Here is a 21,848-nt window from a genome sequence, read left to right on the forward strand (position 1 = left end):
CAGAAAATAAATCTACCAAAAACCCGCAACCATCAGACATTTCGAGGCTTTGATTCTTTATTGTGTAGGTTATTTCTGTCACTACTAGTAAAACTGTTCAGTATTCATTTTAAAATATATACAACTGACAATATCACTGTTGAAATAATAATGAAAAGTAAGTCAAGGTCAAACCTGACATTAAAGGTCAAAGGTCATTTTCATGTAAAAATTGAAAAATACAGCATTTTTAATTTCTTCTTCGTTACAAATTATATTGTCATTTTGTTCATTGAAATCAATTTTGTCTTATGTTTATTTGTAAATCAATGTCAGCAATGCAGATCTAATTTCAAAAACAGTGATTGTTAAAGTTTATATCAAAGGTAAAAGGTGAAATTTGCGCGAAAGATCGCAAAATGTAGCATTTTTGCAATACTTTTCATTGTTTAAAAGTGTTTTGTCATTATTAATATCTTATGGTTATTCCTTAAGTCTCATACATGTATATATCTATATATGGGTCAATGTCTACAATGTAGATATCATAAGACATGAGTCTAGATTAGCCCTGATGTTAAAGTTTAAAATTCATTTTCGGGTAATAAATACAAAAGATAGCACTGTTATTTTATTTCTTTGTTCAAACATATCTTGTTATAGCTTGATGTTATTTCATTTTAAAAATTAGCCTTTACTTCCTTACTTCCTTACTGCCTTCCATCTTCTTATGGCCGTTTTATATTTTATGATTAGATGCGGCAATGAACTGCACCATTTTCTGCAGGTCGCTGATATTTCCTACGGCTTGGTCTCAAATGGGATGTCTGTTGGCCAAACTTTCTGGCGTGCTTCTTCCAGATAGGAACAGCTCTGCAGAATGTGAAACGGTTTTTGTTCCTCTGATCCGCACTGACATTTAGGTTTCTCTGCAACTCATAGCTTCTTCATATGTTTTCTCAGGCCACAGTCTTCAGTGCGCAGACGGAAGACAGTTAAATGGCTGTTTAGCTTGTGTAGACAGTCCTGATTTGGCGGGTAACCTCCATTTATATTCTTCATGTCTGACGCAAAGCTGTTCTTCCACAGAGTCTGAGCTTCTCTGTATAAGTTGGAGGTTTGGGCTGTATTTGTCTGGTTGCTGTCTTTGCAAGTTTGTGCTCAGCTTTATTTCCAGCTATGCCCAAATGTGCAGCAATCTATCGAAATGCTACATTGTTGTTCTTAGGCAGGAGATTGATGTTTTTCAACAGCTGTCTGATTAGGTTGTCTGAAGGACCTGCTGAGAGAGCCTGAAGAGCTGACTTGGGGTCTGTTAGGAATATATTGTCCCTTTTCTTCTCGCTCATACTGTTCGAGTGTCGCCGATGTGAGGGCTTGCATCTGGATCTGTAGTTGGAGCATCTCTTGCCGACTGTATGAGAGAGTATGAAGGAGGAGCTGTCTGAAAATTTGATGTAGGCACCACCCCAAGCTTTCTGAACTGCCTTTTCCACTGATACATTGGTATATTCTTGGATGCAAGAGTGTATAGCGGTTATTGATCATTTCTAGCGTAAGAGATTGTTGGAAAGCCTGATGTTGCTTTCCCTTTTCTTCTACTCCTGGCACCTCAAATCTGATCTTGGGAGCACATTGTCTGGGAAACCATTCACTGGGCTCGAGCGGCTCTGTCTCTGTGTCCAGTGCTGCTGCTTTCTATTTTTGCAGTTTTTTGATCGATGTGAATAGACTCTGTCTTTTCAGTTTGTTTCTTGGTTCTGCTGTCGAATTTTGATTGGAGCGGGTGGGATAGTAGTCTTTTTGCCTTCTCTGCATGGACAAAAGTTTTGTACTCTCGTCTTGTCTCTTATTGGTCAGGGTTGGCTGTCTTTTCGATTCATTTTATTTGAGTTGTTTTCATTGCCCGGGATTATCCTCAGACCCGAGATATTTAACCTTGTCCAGTTTATCTTTACTGGGTTTTGGAAGCAGTACAATGAGGTTGATGCGTACTCTGCTATGTACCGTACGTTGCCTGTGTAGACTTGCAGAGGATCTTTGCATTTACTCCCCAACTTGTTCCAGCCAGTTTTTTTCATAGTGATGAGTTTTTTTGAAGGCCCTCTTCTTTGACCTTTAATGTCAGATTTGACCTTGACTATTTTTTCATTATTATTTCAAGAATGATATCATCTGTTATAAATACATTAAAATGAATAATAATGTTAATAGTTTTTAAATACCCTAAAAAATAATGAAACATCGTTGCAAAAATACTGGGTTTTTTGCTAATTATCACGCAAATTTGACCTTTGACCTTTGATAATAGGTTTTGCTTTGCCTTATTTGGACAAGACCTACATTCCTGACCTTGCTTGATATGTATACATTAAAATCAATTGCCAACAGAAAATTCTAACAAGAGCTATTATTTTTGAACAAAGTAATGAGTAAGTATGCTACAAATTGATCTTTTACATAAAAATGACCCTGACCTTAAGCTGATGTTGCTTTCCTTTCGTTCTACTTCACAGTCACTCAAATACTGATATTGACACATTGTTGGGAAACCATTCACTGGATTGAGCTGTTGTCACTGTGTTGCATGTTTCGCTTTATTTTTTGGTTTTTTGAGATGTGGATAAGACTCTTCTTTTCGTTTGTTCTTGGTTTCTGCTTCGAATTTTGATTGGAGCGGTTGGGTAGTATTCTTTTTGCCTTTCTGTATAAAAGTTTGTACTTGTCTTGTTTTATTGGACGGTTGGCTGTCTTTTCGATTTGTTATTTAATGTTGTTTCAATGAGGGATTAATCGCAGAAGATAAATTTAACCTTGTCAGTTTTATCTTTTGGTTTTGGAAGCAGGTTACCAATGGTTGATTGCGTACTCTGCTATGTACGTACGTTGACTGTAGACTTGCAAGGACTTTCATTACTCACAATTGTTCAAAGTTTTTTCATAGTTATATTTTTTTTGAAGCCTTTCTTTGACCTTTTATTCAGGTTGACCTTGACTTTTTTTCATATATTTGATTTGATACTTTGATGATATATACATTAAATAATAAATATGTTTTATATTTTTAAATATAAAAAAATTGAAACATGTTGCAAAAATTACTGGTTTGTGCTAATTATGCAATTTGACCTTTACTTTGATAATGTTTGTTTGCTTCTGACATTGCACCTTACATTTCCTGACCTATGCTTGATATGTATACATTAAAATAAATTGTCAACAGTAAATTCTAACAAGCTATAATTTTTACAAAGTAATGATGTAAGCTCCAATTGAACTTTACATAAAAATGACCCTGACCTTTAATAGGTTTTTGATTGACATATTGTTTCAAAATGATAATCTTTGTCTGTGCATAATATCCAGTAAATGAAAAATCGTTATAGTTCACTACTAATAAGACCAAAACAAATCTTTTAAAATAAAAATCATTACAAACAGGTAGAATTTTTGCAATATTTTATACACTTTTTTTGACCTTTGACTTTGAAATTATGGTACTTGAATGTTATGAATAATTATGTGCATACCAGACATCACTACTTTATTTACATTTAAAATGAATTTATATGATGATAATTCTAACAAAATCCATTAACAAGAAGTAATAGTTAAGAGCTATTTTTTCATTATTTTACTTGATAATTGACCTCTACAACATAAATCACATTTGAACTTGTTTATTTTAACATATATTATTCTGACATTGTTGGACATATATACATTAAAATAAATACTGCATTACAAAAATATGTTGAAATACTTAAATTCTACAAACAGGAGATCATGCAATTTTTCAAATCATATTTGACCTTTGACCTTTGATATAAAACTTGATACCCTTGGCAGTCTTGTGTTACGTTTTCCGGTATCTTTGTACTTACATTACGAGACATTAAAACAAAAGAACCTTCAGTGACTTAAACAATGTTGAAGATAAAATACAAAATAATGTTAGAAAATAGTAAATGTAAATTTTCAATTTGTTGACATTTAAAATTAATTTGACACTTCAATTATAGGTTGACTTTGACGTTTTGCAAAAGAATTGCAATTTGACTTTGGAATAACTGATATATGCACATTACATATATAAAGCTGTGTTTACTTGTGATACAAACTATTATTTAAGAATAAAACATAAAATTTAAATATGCCAATTTGTGTTGATTTTGTAATAAATTTGACCTTTGACCTTAATATCAGTTTGACTTCATTCCTTTTTGATAAATTTCTTTTTTCTGACATTGATCGACATATATACATTTCTCGACAATCAAATAGCTACTGTAATTAAACAGTGAAAAAACTGGTAGACGTAAACTTTACCCTACCCCTAAATTTTACAAGTGAGTTTAACCTCCCATTCACAAACATAGTGAACAAATATGATAGGCACGGCTTTGACACTTAAGAAATGGGTTTTCATGGAGGATATGAAATATTGTTTCCAAAAATGTATAAACTTCTTTTGGCCTCAATTGTTGCAATAAAAGTCCGTGAGCTCTCGGACCATATACATTATCCCGTTATACGTTCACTAACATAATACTAACCCGTCACCTGTAACATTACAACAATGTTGTTATGAAATAATGCGATGGATCATTGCACTCGCCATCGCTACAACAAATAGTAAACATTTATACATTGTTGTTCTGACAATTAAATATATATATCTACGATATATCTATTGTCTTTACAGGTTAGTTTAATATTTTAGTTATTGTTTGTACTCTGAACATAAAAGATGCTTTAATTGTCTACTTTGTAATTTATATAAGATAACAGTTGTAAAAGGAAACGTTCTCATTTCATCATGAGTGTGTATTGTACTGTTTTATATGATGTGCTCTATTCATTAATAATTATGTGATGTTATACTTTATTCAATTGCACTCGCCATCGCTACAACAAGTAGTAAACATTTATACATTGTTGTTCTGACAATTAAATATATATATCTACGATATATCTATTGTCTTTGCAGTCCTTTTGCCAGTAGAGTCCAGGAGGTAGAACCCTCTGCCCATACAAACAAATATGTTGCCACGTATATACAAATGTCGGCACAAATAGCGGAGTCATGACCCATGATTTGTCAAATTCATTTATCTGTGCTACTTTTCCTATACCACTGGTTGGAATTCAACCAAACTTCACTGGAGTAAGCACTACCAAGCCTAGTGGGTATGTCATTTGAATGTTATGGTTCAGTAATTTTCCCGGGAGTTATGGCCCATAATTTGTAGCATTTTACAATTTCTGCATAATAAGTGGTGGGAGACATTTTTTGTGAAAAAAAACCCCTCTAGTTGACTTCAAACTTGGTATATAGGTAGGTCGTGAGAGGATATACAAAGTACATGAACCAGGCTGGTACATCAAATGCCAAGGTCACAAATTGAGCTCAAATGTAAAATCTGTCACATTTTGTGTCCAGAACACAACTTAAAAACTATTCAGGGTATTGACTTGAAACTTGCAATATAAATAGGTGATGATTATGATGGTATAATTTGGTAAAAAAGCATTGAAAAGAATTCAGAAGACTTAGAAAGAACATTTAACTGTTTTACATGTAAGATCAAACATTTTTCACTTGTTAACACCAGGTTTTGACCTTACACTGAAAAGAAAATATCATGTAACACCATTTAGTAAATTTTATTATAAAATGTATTTTGATATGTTTGTATAATATGTGTATGATATGCCATTGACATGTTTACATATTAATGACTGTATATATATTGTGTACTGATGGGCATATTGCCTTTGTACGAATAAAATCTATCTATCTATCTATCTATAAACTTTAGAATAATTTCAAGATATATAAATTTCTCCGTCCCGATATACCTCTCTACAAGATGATACAGCTGATAATGTAGTAGACGTATTTAAACGTATGTGTATTTGGCAGGCTACAAATGCATTTCTATGTAATGTTCAAAGGCGTTTCCTCTATTTCAGTTTATTTTTGTCCGTACTATATTGCATATTCATGCCTTTTGTAAGTGCAACCACTTTACTTTCACACCATTATGATAATTCATTTATTGTTAAATGTATCTTATAGATATATATATGTAAAATGCTCATTCTGCCGTTAACCTTCGCCACAGCTCTAGGTTTGTTTCTGTTCGGCATGCTCAATTCTTCCATGAAATTCTATTTTCTTTTCGAGCATTCTTTTCTAGCACATCAACATTTTGGAAATTTACTTTTTTAAACTTTGTATACAATCTCTGTTGAGATAAATAAGTAATTTATCTATGTTTATTTACATGAGAAGATTCAGCATCTGAAACAAATATAGAAAACACAGAAACACTTGAAATTAACAAAGAAGATGATGAATCTGAAGAAATGCAACATCAGAATGAGGAAAGCAAAATGGAATACCTTAAATTATTGAACGAACTTGAAACTATCAAAATTACAATGAAACAAAAGGAGAAAGAGAGCACAAGAGAAATTGATAAGCTTAAGAAAGAAAATGCTTGTTTGCTTTTGGAACTAGAACACATCAAACAAGATCATTCAGAATATCCAAGAAAAAATGGTGTAAAAAAAAGCAGAATGGCTTGAAGGCATTGAAAATTGCAAACTAACAACCGTATCTTCTAAAAACGTGTGTATTGTCACATTAAATATGATAGTGATTAAAATATAGCTTTACACATGTCAAAATAGTAGGTAATATTAGTACTGTACATGTTTATTATCGCATAGTGCGGCAATTTTCCTTTGATCTTTACAGTATGTTAAACATGGTAACACACATTATTTTTACAAATATGTGCTGATATTTTACAAAACTGTTACGATATATATCAACACGGAAATCTCAATGGAGTTTCATTAGAAACTGTTGTGATATATATCAGCACAGTAAAACTGTTCCGATATATATCGCAACACTTTTTCTCTTACCGTGGCCAGGTCCTATCGAGGGAGTATAATTTTTTCCTTTCAATTTACAGTTCACAGAGACAGAATTATCACAAACACCTACATTCATAAAGTAAAAGCATAAATAAACTAGAATATTTCAAAGACTCGATAGTTATTGTCAAATTCAGAAATACATCAACTGAGTTTTTTCAAATGTTTCTTTTTCTTTGTTTATTTTACAAACAAAACAACAAGTTTTACAATATGTTCGGTCAATGAAATGCAAAGATTTAAAACCGATGCAGAAATCTGTTGGATACTTTTATCTGGGGAACACATTTTCTAAAACAGAAGTTTTAGTCAGCGAGGCACAGAATGGGAATCAGAAGTGTAAAAATTATGATTAAAAAAAATAAATTAAAATAATATATAAATTTAAATGATAAAACTATGCAATAAAACAGTTATAATATGTTATACTCGTGTGTTACGAGGATATATCAGAGCTAGGGGTACATTTCGGTATTTTTCTCTTCACATATCTGTCTCGACCTACCGGCCCCGGCGATATGTGCAGAGAAAAATACCCTCGATGTACCCCTAGCTCTGATATATCCTGGTAACACACTCTCATACATATTATAACTATTACAATTGGCATTTAGGAAAATTTAGAAGGTTCAAGCAATCATATAATTTGCTATCTATATGCATGTATTGTACTGATGTAACAGTGATGATATGAAGTACATACATATACGTCTTTCGAATTATTGCGAAAACATTACCGCATAGTGCGGCAATTTTCCTTTGATCTTTAAAGTATGTTAAACATGGTAACACACATTATTACTACAAACATGTGCTGATATTTTACAAAACTGTTACGATACACGGAAATCTCTATGGAGTTTCATTAGAAACTGTTGTGATATATATCAGCACAGTAAAACTGTTCCGATATATATCGCAACACTTTTTCTCTTACCGTGGCTAGGTCCTATCGAGGGAATATATTTTTTCCTTTCAAAGAATAAATAAACTAGACTGTTTCAAAGACTCGATAATTGCCAAATTCAGAAATACATGACATATATGGAATTCTGGGTTTTCTCAGATGTTTCTTTCAACAACAAGTTTTACAATATGTTTGGCCAATGAAATGCAAAGATTTAAAACCGATGCAGAAATTTGTTGGATACTTTTATCTGGGGAACACATTTTCTAAAACAAAAGTTTTCGTGTTTCAGTCAGCGAGGCGTAGAAAGGGAATCAAAAGTCTAAAAATAATAATAAACAAATTTAAATGAAAATAATATATAAATTTTACCGGCCGAGACAGATATGTGAAGAGAAAAATACCGAGATGTACCCCTAGCTATGATATATCCTGGTAACACACTCTCACACATACTATAACTATTACTTTAATGTAACAGTACAATTTCAAAAAGGGCATAATATGCATTATGACAGATTTAACTGACGGTACATCGCTCACATGCATGTTCCGTATAAAGAACATATTATGATCTGGTTACAAATACGTACATGTTAAATAAAGCTAAATTTACTTGTTGTAAATATGACAGGTATAGAAATATTTATTGTCTATTTTTATCAATAAAACTGGTATCCCAAGTCATAATAAATATCAGTTCCTTGATTCAGGGTTTTTCCGGCCCCGCTTTCCATGAATAGTAAATTTGCTATAATGTGCAGTTATTTTCGAATAGATACGCTATCACTTGTCAGTTTTGTATATCAAGCACTTGACTTAATGAATAAATATGTTGTATCAATATACTTGTTTCATTTTAAATTATTCTTTTTTATTTATCTCTGCAAAATAGCAAGAAATTATTCTTGTTGGATTTAACATATCATATTTACACAATTATTATTATTATTATTATTTCCTAATTCGCTACGCTCAAATATAAATAAATTATTTATCCCATAATCAAAGTAAATCGAGGAAAGAAAGTAGAACAAATACATAAATGCATTTTAGATTTTGTTGTCTGCATTGCCATGTATCCACATTGTTAACACATTTCTAGCTTTAACACAACACATCATTCATGAACTTTAACACTATTTTGTTTTTAACTGAGCGGAAACTGCACATAGTTATATACATAATATATACAAAAAAACTGCAAAAACCTTCTTTATAATTATATCCAGTTCAACTGAACTTCAAACATATAAAATATCAATTTCCTTTAATTCCTACACGGAAAACTTACATGTATGTATATACTTTTCCAGTCAGTGTGCTGCGAGGCGGCTACTCAACCCTAACTCCGTCGTGGGAGGGGAAAGTAGAAAGATCCCAAGTCTCAAGACGAAATACAACTATAAATCTCGGGCCTTGGCGCTTGCTCTTGCCTATCGCCTTGACGAAATACAACTTTATATTTGCTAAATCATAATCTTATAAATATGGACCGTACAACTGAGATAAAAAAAATGACAGAATAACTAAAGGATCATAAATCTCGCCCTTGCCCATCGGCTTGGCGTAATACAGCAATAAATCTCGCCCATTGGCGCTCGACCATGCCCTCAGCTTGGAATAATACAACTATATATTTGCTAAATCATAATCTTACAAATGTGGGTAGTGCAACTGCGATAAAAATTGACAAAATAACTATAGAACCATAAATCTCGCCCTTGCCCATTGGCTTGGCGTTATACAACAATAAATCTCTACCATTTGCGTTCGCCCTAGCCCTCGGCTCGGCGTAATACAACATAATATTTGCTACATCATAATCTATATAAATATGGATAGTGCAGTTGCGATAAGAATTGACAAAATAACTATTGAACCATGAATCTCACCCTTGCCAATCGGCTTGGCGTAATACAACCATAAATCTCGCCCATCGGCGATCGCCCTTGCCCTCGGCTTGGCGTAATACAACAATATTGCTCAATCATAATCTTTATAAATATGGATAGTGCAGTTGCGATAAAAAATCACAAAAGAACTATAGAAACATGAATCTCATTCTTGCCCATCGGCTTGACGTAATACAACAATAAATCTCGCCCATCGGCGCTTACCCTTACCCGAGGCTTTTGCGTAATACAACTATATATTTGCTAAATCATAATGTAAAATTGCGATAAAAAATGACAAAAAAACTATAGAACAATGAATTTCAACCTTGCCCATCAGCTTGACGTAATACAACAATAAATCTCGCCCATCGGTGCTTTCCCTTGTCCTCGGCTTGCCGTCATACAACTATATATTTGCTAAATTATAATGTTATAAATACGGATAGTGCAATTGCAATAAAAATTGACGAAATAACTATAGAACTAAAAATCTCGCTTGACAAATAACTATAAAACCATAAATCTCGCCCTTGCCATCGACTTTGCGTCATACAACTATATATTTGCTAAATCATAATCTTATTAATATCGATAGTGGTATTGCGATAAAAAAAACCCCAGACAAATAACTATAGAACCATAAATCTCGTCCTTGGCCATCGGATTGATGTAATACAACAATAAATCTCGCCCATTGGAGGTTTTCCTTGCCCTCATCATACAACTATATATTTGCTAAATCATAATCTTATAAATATGGGTAGTGCAACTGCGATAAAAATGACAAAATAACTATAGAACTATAAATCTCGCCCTTTCCCATCGGCTTGACGTAATAAAACTTTAAATCTCGGCCATTAGCGTTTGCCCTTGCCCTCGGCTTTGCGTCATACAACTATATATTTGCTAAATCATAATCCTATAAATATGGATAGTGCAATTGCGATAAAATTTAACAAAATAACTATAGAACCATAAATCTCACTTTTTCACATCGTTTTGGCATAATACAACTATAAATCTCAACACAAAGCTTACGCCGCTCTCCATTGACGTCGGGCTGCTTAGTCTTATCGCATCTTAAACTTAAATTACATAAATAGTAAAAACAATACTCATCTTTTACATAACGTTAAGCCTCTCTGTGGACCATATGAATAAATTTGTTGTCGGTCAGCCAGCCTATGTCTCCTCACTCTCTGTTTAGACGGTGTCCGACATTTGACACGACATTTCTCATCTTCTCATCTTTGACTTCATCATACTGATGTACTGAGTTCTTGTCTACTGATTTCATCTGCAATTTCGACAAGTTTACCACTGTGACAGTCTTTGTTACAACTTTGGGTAGATCAAACTCTAGAAAATGCAATTTTCCACAAACATCTAGCTGAAATGTAAATGTTGACGAGCATTTGCTGTCATTCAATTTCTTGAGAATGTTCACTGAAGCTGGTTAAACCCTTTCGCCGGAATCAAAGTTCTTTCGGCTCCACTGCAACTAAATTTGCCACCGAATTCCTTTATGGTCGTTTGTTCAGTAGCCATTATAATCCAGTTTGTATACATGTAAGCAGGTCGAAGATTTCCCCTCAATCGAGAGACAGTCTCTCAAAGTAAAGACAATCTCTCCTTCTAAACATATATCTGTCTTTCGATTAAAACACACGAGCCGATAAAAATGTAAACCCGTCCGGTTTTGTTTACAAATTGCATTTCCGCAAAATGTCGTCAAGCGAAAACGACACGCAGGAGGTAAGTGTGTTAAATTATAGAGGTATGTACAATTCAAAATAGGTCATTTGTATATTCTAACATATTATTTACAATGCACGTAATGAAACAACTCACAAAATACACCCAATTTATCGTGAAAGAATAAAAGTCAGCATTTTTTGTAGTAAGAAAGTTTCCTTCCTTCTTTTTGCGTCCATTTGCAGCAAAGCATGCTGGTATCTACGAGTTTATTTCTCGGCTGCAGCACATTTTTACGTTATTTGTCAGACTCCTGTTGGAAACTATGGTGTACAAGTAAAGCCATTGTAAAAATAAAAAATTTGTGAATAAGATAATTGATTGCTTATGTAAAGTAACTTTTGCAACATTAAAAGTTAACATCTATGTAAATGAATACCAATAGTTTTTCAATTTGTGTTTAATTCAGGTTCAAGAATATGTTCCCAGAAAAAAAGAGGTGTACTTCTCACAAAAAGGTCAAACCCGAAAAAGCGCTGGAGCACCACCACACTGGGCCAATAAATACAAACGAGTATGAAAAATATGACAGAAAAAGGGGGGAAATCTTTTCAAATAGAAAAAATACTGTTTTTTCAAAGGTAAATATAGTATAATATGTCTAAATTTATATATATGTTACGTATTACAGGCACAATTTGGAAATATATTAAATTACATATATGAAGGTCATACATATGATTATTGATATACATGTTCTTGTTTTTAATGCAAAGTATAACAGCTATCTATAATATATGAAGTTCTAAACAATAAAATTGAAAGGAAATAAGTGACAGCAACACTTTTTTTTCAAACTGATAATGTGAAATAAAAATGATTTCAGATAAACAATGTTTCTTTTCATATTTTTACAATAAGAAAAGTATTATTTGAACATTTTCAATGTTTTTCATTACACTTGAATAACACATACTTTGTATATAAATGAATTAAAGGCAATGGCGTTAGCAAATGTGTGCGGGGCAGTGGTCAACATACAAATTGAGTGGAAAGGAACAATATTCACTTGGAGTTTAAAGGTAACAACCACTGTTTTAATTGATTTTAAGTAAATATATACATATATTTTTATAATATACATGTTTTACTTTTCACTTAGATTTGTTATTATATGCAAATTTTATACTTATATCATGTACAATTACTTCATGTATTTTATGTAAACATACAAAATTACATCTTTATTTGTTACAGTGGTATGTCTTAGGTTAACAATATAATACATTGTATAAATATTTTATACAAACTTCTGTACTAAGAAGTTAAAATAGCAGTTTTTAACTTTTACCCTTTACCAGGACGACAATTAAGTATGAATGTATAGCTCTTCATGTAATAATTGATTAACATATTTATCATAGCGAGGCTTTTACATAAATGAAGAAAATATGTAAAATAAGTATGAAAAATGGCAATTTGATATGTTTACGAAATGTTTTATTTATAATTCCAGTGAAATTTGTTTTATTTGTAAGTTTTTCTCTACTTTGTACACAGAAAAAATCATCACCAAAGACAGGCAGAAAACCTTCAACTTCTACATCTACTTCGAAATCTCTACTTAAGTCTTCAACCTCTGCATGTACTTCGCAATCTCTACCTCAGTCTTCAACCTCATCTTCAGATTGTAAAACGCTATCTACACTTCAAAACCTCTTCCTCCTGCGCCACCTCATCCTCTGTCTCCAAAATTCCAGCTGAAATCCGATTCAAATATAGAACATAAGGACGAGAACAACAACAACAACTAACAGCACGATGACGACAAAAATACCAAGGACTGCAAGAGCAACGACAACATCAACGAGAACAATGACGACGGGGACACCAACATTGACAAAAACAGTGACAACGAGGACAAAAACACTGATAAAACAAAATTATCAGAAAATATTTGCCAATTATGAACATTTACTTTTGAACATACATCCAATCAAATATGGATTGGGTGTGAGAACACAGATTGTTGTTACTGGTGTCATGTTGGGTGTTTAGGCTTTTCTAAATGTACAAGGAGAACATTTGCAAAAGTTCAGTGGCACTGTCCGCAACACAGGGACATGTACTATGCAACTCCATTGAATGATTAAGTATTTTTATATGCAAAAGAGATATATTTTATTCCCCCGGTGTACGTCTGTCCGTCCGTCGCCAACTTGAATTACTTCCCTTTTATGTTACTATAAATAGCTTAATTTGAACCTATTTTATTATTTGCCGTAGGGAAAAAGCAAAACAACTTTTCTTTGGTACAACATGGATGGTACGTTCAATTTTTAGGTGTATTTTTACATACCTGTACCTGATAAGGATATTTTGTGGGCTTTGAATTTATCTTGCGAACTAGGTGGTTTTTTGAAGGTCTTCCCTTTGTTATTCCAGTCCTTTGGTCTTCAACAGTCAGGTTCTTTAAATTTTGCTCCCATCCTGTGATGTAACCCTTTGAGCGTATATTGCCCCGCTTGGCGGAGCTCTTGGTCAGAATATTTAAAGTATCACGTGAGTTATGGTAAATTAATTATTTTTCAACATGCATGGACATACCACTGACACAAAAAATTTGCTGTGTCCTCTTTTTTGAACATGTGTTTATTTGTTAATTCTGCAGCTATATATACGTCCTCATTTTAAACTTTGACAAATATTTTATCATATGTTTAACGTGGCGGGAGTGTAATAAAGCCAGTAGTTAAAAATGATAATACACTAGTGTAATAAAGCTTTGGCGTCGACTTCCTTTACAACACAGGAGACGTTGGTCAAATTGACATGTTTATATAGTAAAAGAAAGTAGACTTTTTAAATTTCGACAGGAAAAGCTGACATGTGATAAAAGTAATATTACAGTCGTGACTTCTCACGTTTAATATATTAAACTCGTTGAAAAGAAAATGATAAAATGCTCGGCAGAGCCTCGCATTTTATCATTTTATTCAACTCGTTTGATAAATTCAATATGAATAAACTGTCATGTAATATCCTCTATATATTTCACACAAAACAATAATTTAATTTTAACGTAATTTTACCTGATTCATTTTCCTCATCAATAGCAGTTACTTCCTCTAGAGCTTGAGTTACTTCCTTGTAAAAATCTAGATAGTCCGCTTTCTTTCCCTTCTTGCACTTTTGCCATATTTCATTCAAGTTGTCTGCAACATCTGCAGTGTCATATTCCTTTATACTTCCAATGATTCTCTCTATATCTTCGGCTATTTCCTTCTTATTTTTGGATTTAATGTCGTGATACTTAGACCTATAATGACGACAGTAAGATAACGAACATTAATATCTACAGTCAAATTCCTGCAGATGAAAGCCAAAGGGGTTAACACATTTTATTGTTTATCTTAGTGCAAGAAATGCATACGAGAAAATAGAATTTAGAACACCTTAATACTTAAAAACATATAACCCTTTCATAACCATTTTTTCATGTCACTTATGAATATAAATTACGGATTCTTGTGTTCATTTATAAAAAAAGTAAAAAAAAAATCATTTCTTCATTTACTTTAATGAAATACGCAGTTTTAATCATCATTCAGTATATAGATCTAGTAATTTATCTTAATTTTGATAGATGTTTATCATCTCTTTACCTATTTATTTGTTTAATCTAATGGAATATGATTACATGGTTGAAACACTTTTAATTGTAATTTAAGTTTTACATATAAATATACCCGTCCTGTGGCGTAATGAATATCTTCTCGCACTTGTAGTACGCTGGAAAGGCTTGGCAGTAACTGTGAATCATTTAGTGTATACATATTAACATGGTTATACATTTAATTAAAAATTAAATTACGGTCTTACTTTCCTTTTCAGCAGTATAGTTTATATTTTATGGAACAATCAATTTACCAGATTCCATGATAAATTGGCAGTTATTTATACTTTTTTTTTTTACTATTTTGTTATTTATATTATTTTACATTTTCATACCATTTTCTGTTTTCTTTGCACTTGTCATCAAAGTGAACTAATTCATTGTCCAATTCTTCTCCTTCAATGGACTTGTGAATACCTAGAAATTATATGTTGACATAATTATAAGACATGATTGTAGGTATGGTTATATTATGTAAAATATCGGTTATATTTGCATGACATAACTACATAAATTATGAATTAAAATAGTAAGTATTACAAAAAGATATATTTCAAAATATACAATTTTCAATATATTTACCATTATCAGTTATATATCCTGAGGATCTTAATGTCTTCATCCACTGTAAAATCTCTGTTTCATTGTTTGATTTTCTGAAATAATGAAATGTTATGTAAGTATACACAAATAATATTTGTTTTAGGTATAAATCAATGTGAAAATTATATTAACATGACATATTTAGTAACAACGTCATCAATGTTATGCATGGAGGTCTCGAAGGACTTTAATTTTCGTACTAATGTCTTCTTACTTCTTCACTTTTGACTTTATATTCAAGTTTTCAAACTTCTTACTCACAACTTCCTCACTTGTAACTTGTAGTAACCTTGCATCAGACTTTAATGGAAGCACTGGAGGGACAATTGACTTCCCTACTTCCCACTTCTCAGTTGTAACTTTTGCACTTCCCACTTGCAACTTCTTGACTTCCTACTTCCTACTTCAAACTTCCACACTTCTCACTTCCAACTTCTTCGATCACTTCCTACTTCTAAGTTCCACACTTCTCACTTGTAACTTCCGCACTTCTAAGTTCCTGACTTTTGACTTCTGATTTCCAACTTCCACACTTCTTACTACCAACTTTTTGACTTCTTACTTCCCTGTTTTAACTTCCGCACTTGTGACTTCTAACTTCCGCACTTGTGACTTCCAACTTCCTGACTTTCGACTTATTTCCACCTTCCACACTTCTTACTTCCGACTTCTTGACTTCTTACTTCCCTCTTCTAAATTCCGCACTTCTGACTTCTAACTTCCACACTTCTGACTTCTAACTTCCTGACTTCCAACTTCAGCACTTATGACTTCCAACTTTCCCTATTTGGAAGTCGGAAGTTAGAAGTGTGGAAGTTGGAAGTCGGAAGTAAGAAGTCAGGAAGTTAGAAGTCAGAAGCGCTGAAGTTAGAAGTCAGAAGTGCGAAAGTTAGAAGAAGGAAGTAAGAAGTCAAGACGCCGGAAGTAAGAAGTGTGTAAGTTGGAAATCAGAAGTCGAAAGTCAGGAAGTTGGAAGTCAGAAGTGCGGAAGTCAGAAGTGTTGAACTTAGAAGTATGGCTTCAATTACTTCAGGGCTTAGAAGGACAATTGATTTCCGTACTTCCTACTTCTGATTTCCAACTTTCACACCTTTTACTTATGATTTTTAGATTTCCTACTTCTAACTTCCGCACTGCTGACTTCTTAATTCCCGACTTTTGACTTCTGACCTCCAACATTCTGAATTTTCCCTTCTGATTTCAAATTTCCACACTTCTTACTTCTGACTTCAAAAGAGGGAAAGTTGGAAGTCAGAGGTTTTGAAGTTGAAAGTCGGAAATTGCAAGTGATAAGTGGACAATTTAGAAATAAGAAGTTGAAAGTATGTAATTCAAGTGTGTCCGGGGCTGATATTTGAAGGCATCCTGTTAATACGTACCTAAATCCTACTTGTTCGGGATCTTCTTTGAAGGCGTGTAAAGCAGTACTATTTTGTTTCATCTTAGAATAACATTAACACTTAGTTCATACAGGTTACAATGAAACGATTCAGATGACTGTTACAACAAGCAAGAATGGCATATTATGGCAAGAATTAGATCTCAGCAATTTCTCGATACGTACAATATATTGCAGATGTTTTTAATTAATTTTAACATCGCAAAAAATATGTTACTTGTAACTGCAAGGTTAAAATGACACTGATTTCAAAATATGACCTTTTAAATTGTTAGTACGGGTCATTTTATAGAAAACGTTTTAAATTAATGAATTCAATAATAATTCATACTACCTTTATAAAAATTTAAAACATCGGCAAATATATTTGAAAACAAATATAGAAAGAAATTAATATGTTTACGTTTATATGAAAATGTGACACACTTCGTTTAAGAAGAAAAAGACATTTAGTACTTTCATTTTGTATATTGAAGTATTATGTGCATATTTAGATTACCTTTTCAAGAAGTGGCAAGTTTCTGTAGGCTCTTAGCCATCTTTTAGTAGTAGCAGGACTCGGTGGCATGAACATCTTTACTTTTCGGTTAAATGCCTCTAGAATGAAGTCACCACCTTCTACTTTGCTATGATGGCCAGAACGTGACATACAAGTAAGCTTCATATATAATGGTCTCAATTTCTCCGGACATTTTTCTTCCGTTATAATTCTACGGATATCTATTTCTATATATGTTGTCATGTTAAGCCCGTAGAAAAGAGGTGAAAGCTTATGCATTGCGCTTTGTATGGCTTCGTGATTACATCCTCTTACACCAGTTCTAAATAACTTTAAAGCTAGTAAGAAGGTAAATGTGTATTTAAAAAGAAAGATTTGCAGCAGCGGTTTCTATATTCTGAAAAAATAATTCCAGAGCCGGCACTTCATTTTTTGAAAGACAATCTCTTACATATGGTAAAACCAATACTCTGGCGTTTCCGGGGAATAAAATGTCAAGAAGTTGCCAAGATTTATGGTGATTAAGTGCTTTTTGGCAATTTTGTAAAGCTTTAAATGTTTTAAAATCCATTAATTTTGCTAGAGCACATAAACAGACAGTCCATAGAAGTTTAAATATTGCCTTAAGTAATTCATTTCATAGTGACCTAATCCTGGAATAAGTAATATTTTCCCATACTTTTGACAGTAATCAATGTCAATGTCTTCATTATGGGTTATAATATGACATACGAAATCATCTTTTAATTTACTTTCCATGCCACAAATTGAACAAATGTAGTTTTTTTTCAATTATTTTAGAACCTAGGATATACGGTAAGCCATCACACCCCATAGCGACCCATTCTCGTTTCCCTCTGTTGTTTTGCAATAATCATCAAATACCTTACAGACTACACTATATGAACTGGAATTAACGAAAATTGGATCCAACAAAGATGTTTGACACTTTCCTTCAACATTTGATGGAATATCAGAATATGGATCATGGTACACAGTTTTTTACACAACACCACCATAAGATGTAGCACTTGCAACTCTATATTTCGCATTACTAACATTGCATTTTCCCCCACGTTTAATTTCATCTACTTTATCAGTGTAATAGCCGTTTTCTTCAGACTGATTAGTATAAACCTCTTGCAATAACTTAGATAAGAAATCATTTCTGCAATTTTGGAACATGTTTTCCATATATTGTTCATCAAACACATACCTTCTGTCTTTTATATTGGTAAGCCACATAAAAGGAGAAAGACCAGGATTTTTTTGCAGTTGACTTTCAGATGATGGTATAATAAACAACAGAGTTGTCACAGCGCTTAGACAGGCTTTGCAATCGTAAACAATATTCCATCCTTTTTGCTAAAATCTGATTGTTATCAAAAAAGAACACACCGTCACCATCTGGAATGGATGCAATTTCGTTCGAAGACTTTTCTAAAAATGGAGACAAAGTAGAGTAGGAACCTGAAGGTGAAAGTTGATTGCTTAGATCTACGACATTTCTACTGCCGCTCAAATAATAAGACAAAAGATTTGTAGAGACAGATATAGGTCCAATAAAATTACTGTCTTTCAATGAGTAAAGATGTTCAAGAACTCGCAATACTTTGGCCTCCGAACATTCAGAAATGTTGCAAAAACCATTTAAGAAACACACCATCTTCTTATCATATTTTGTAATTTCAGTTTTTAACTTGCACTTTTCTATTGTTTGCCCATATTGCACATCTGGCCTGGTTTGATAGTTGCCAATATTGGACCCAACAGCATATGCAATACATTCCATATCTTCTTCAGACAATTTGTTTGTTTTGATATCGTTAATTAACAACTGAATCTGGTCATTTTTTTACTTTTTTAGGTGAAAAGTTTGTCTCGAAATGTTCAATACATTTCTCACACACGTATTTAGACTTTGGTCCGATTGCTTTTTTATCTATAAGAATTTCCCTGGTGTTGACTTTTACTTTTTTTCCAGATTCTAAATTCATAACTTTAGGCGTGTCACCCTCTCCAACTAAAGAATCGTGCATAAAGCATTTGCACACTTTCCCTCTTTTTTGAGCCATATTAGTTATTCCTGATAGAGAAAACTGCAATTATGAATATACATGTAGGTAATATTTTGTTTTATTATGAAAGGAATTAAGGGAAATGTGCATAAAACATTTATTTACTTCATTTAAAGGGGGCAATAAGGCTACAAATATGTTACAAATCACATTTATGAAAATGCATGTGACTACCGCAAATAACTGAAAAATTAAAATCAACTTGTAATTTGAAAATACACACAACCATTCAACCAGAATGCCAATTATTATCAATGCTTTCGACTATTGACACATTAAAAAATTATACTCTGTTTAATACGCCATACTTTTTATATTACATATAATGCATGTCCTCTATTTCTTTGAATTTGTCCTAATTCAGTACCTTTGGGGTTATTACACAAGATTTTCGTGTGGCACTTACAGCCTTCATTTTAATCTTAGGACCAGAAAATATCTTTTGATTCTGTTTAGGCATTGCCTTTGAACTAACATTGACTGTATTCTGTGGCAGTAGATGTATTCCATGATCTTGAAGTATGGATTCAGGATAACGACTGACATAATCCTTAGTTTTTTTTTCAATCTATCCAGTTTTCTTTTGATAAGCCCACACATTGAGCACAGCTTCATAAAGGCCTGTTCTATAGATCTTAGCACCGGCGAAGAAAGAAATTGAGCAATCACTTTCAGGCCTTTCAGTATTACTTTGTCCAAATATTCCTTGTACGTTCTGGTTTCTTGAAGTTTTCATCATCTCGCATTGTAATAAATGTTTCCTCTTCGCCTAGAGCACCTATTTTTCTAAGAATAATTCTCAATCATCGTCTCCTTCAAACATCTCCCGGTCTATGCCGTTGTTTAGAAGCAGACATAGGCCTCTTATATTCTGTCCTTTTCTGTTTTTAGGCAGGAACATTTTTAATAGTTAAAATGGCGATATTTATTTACTTTTTGACATACTAGAGGACATATTTTCAGTGGTAAGTGTCTTTATTATCTATGGATTTTTACACATAAGCACTCAGTTGAAGGCTGTATAAATTATCTTTGCTCAGTTCTTGGTTTGACATGTTTATCTTTGTTTGTAAAAATGTTGCTAGTTCAGACTGACAAAGGAATCGTAACCGTGTATAAAAATGCGCTTTCTGTACAAAACGAACATTTTACAGGATGTTTATACTTTTGGAAGAGTATGTTACAATATATTGTTATTGCAGTTGTATATGTGCTACTATCAAACCCTCCTGTTGCGGAAATATTCTGGTACAAGCAATATTTTGTTGTTTGGTGTTATATACACGAACAATCATATAACAAAAATGTCTTTTATATAACAGCAAACAACAGAATATTGCTTATACCAGAATACTTCTGCAACCGGGTGGTTTGGAGGTAGAACATATACAACTTCAATAACAATATATTGTTATGTTAGAGTATTAATAGCCAGTAAAAAAAGTGTTCGTTTTGTACAGAAAGCGCATCTTTATTCATGGTTTCGATTATTTCGTCAGTTTAATTTAATAACATCAATATCTGTTTACGAACAAAAATAAATATGTCAAAACCAAGATCCTAGCAAAGATAATATATATTGCCATCAACTTGGCGCTTTAGTTTGAAAATCCATAGATAATAAAGAAACTTACCATTGAAAATATGTTTCCCTTGCAAGTCAAAAAATAAACAAATATCGCCATTTTTAATGCAACTAACATTTTTTCCGCCTAAAACAGCAAATTACAAAATACGTCCACCTACGCACCACCTCCCACCGTTTTGTTTCTGGATATTATTTAAGTATTTATGTAATTAGTGGTTAGGGGAAGTATAAATACAGAATCCAGGAAACTGGTTATCGTACAGGTATCTTAAAAATTCTGGAAAACGGCACCTAAACCCCAAACAAAAACAAGAGGACCATGATGGTCCTGAATCGCTCACCTGTTCTCACATGACCCAGTTTTGAGTATGACGTATTTTCTATTATTTGACATAGTGACCTAGTTTTTGAGCTCATGTGACCAAGTTTTGAACTTGACCAAGATATCATAAGATAAAAATTCTGACCAATTTTCATGAAGATCCATTGAAAAATATGGCCTCTGGAGAGGTCACAAGGTATCTCTATTATTTGACCTATTTACTTAGTTTTCGAAGGTACGTGACCTTGTTTTG

At 32.8% G+C, this 21,848-nt stretch overlaps 1 long non-coding RNA gene across 1 annotated transcript; it reads left to right on the forward strand.

Annotated features, from left to right (window-relative positions):
- Positions 1–11,903: 11,903 nt before the first annotated feature.
- Positions 11,904–14,821, forward strand: LOC128554917 (uncharacterized). Its single transcript, XR_008369728.1, has 3 exons — positions 11,904–12,071; positions 12,429–12,512; positions 12,991–14,821. It is a non-coding gene; the product is annotated as an uncharacterized LOC128554917 (long non-coding RNA).
- Positions 14,822–21,848: the final 7,027 nt, after the last annotated feature.

This window comes from Mercenaria mercenaria, unplaced genomic scaffold (genome assembly GCF_021730395.1).
Source record: "Mercenaria mercenaria strain notata unplaced genomic scaffold, MADL_Memer_1 contig_864, whole genome shotgun sequence".
NCBI classification, from domain to species: Eukaryota; Metazoa; Mollusca; class Bivalvia; order Venerida; family Veneridae; genus Mercenaria; species Mercenaria mercenaria.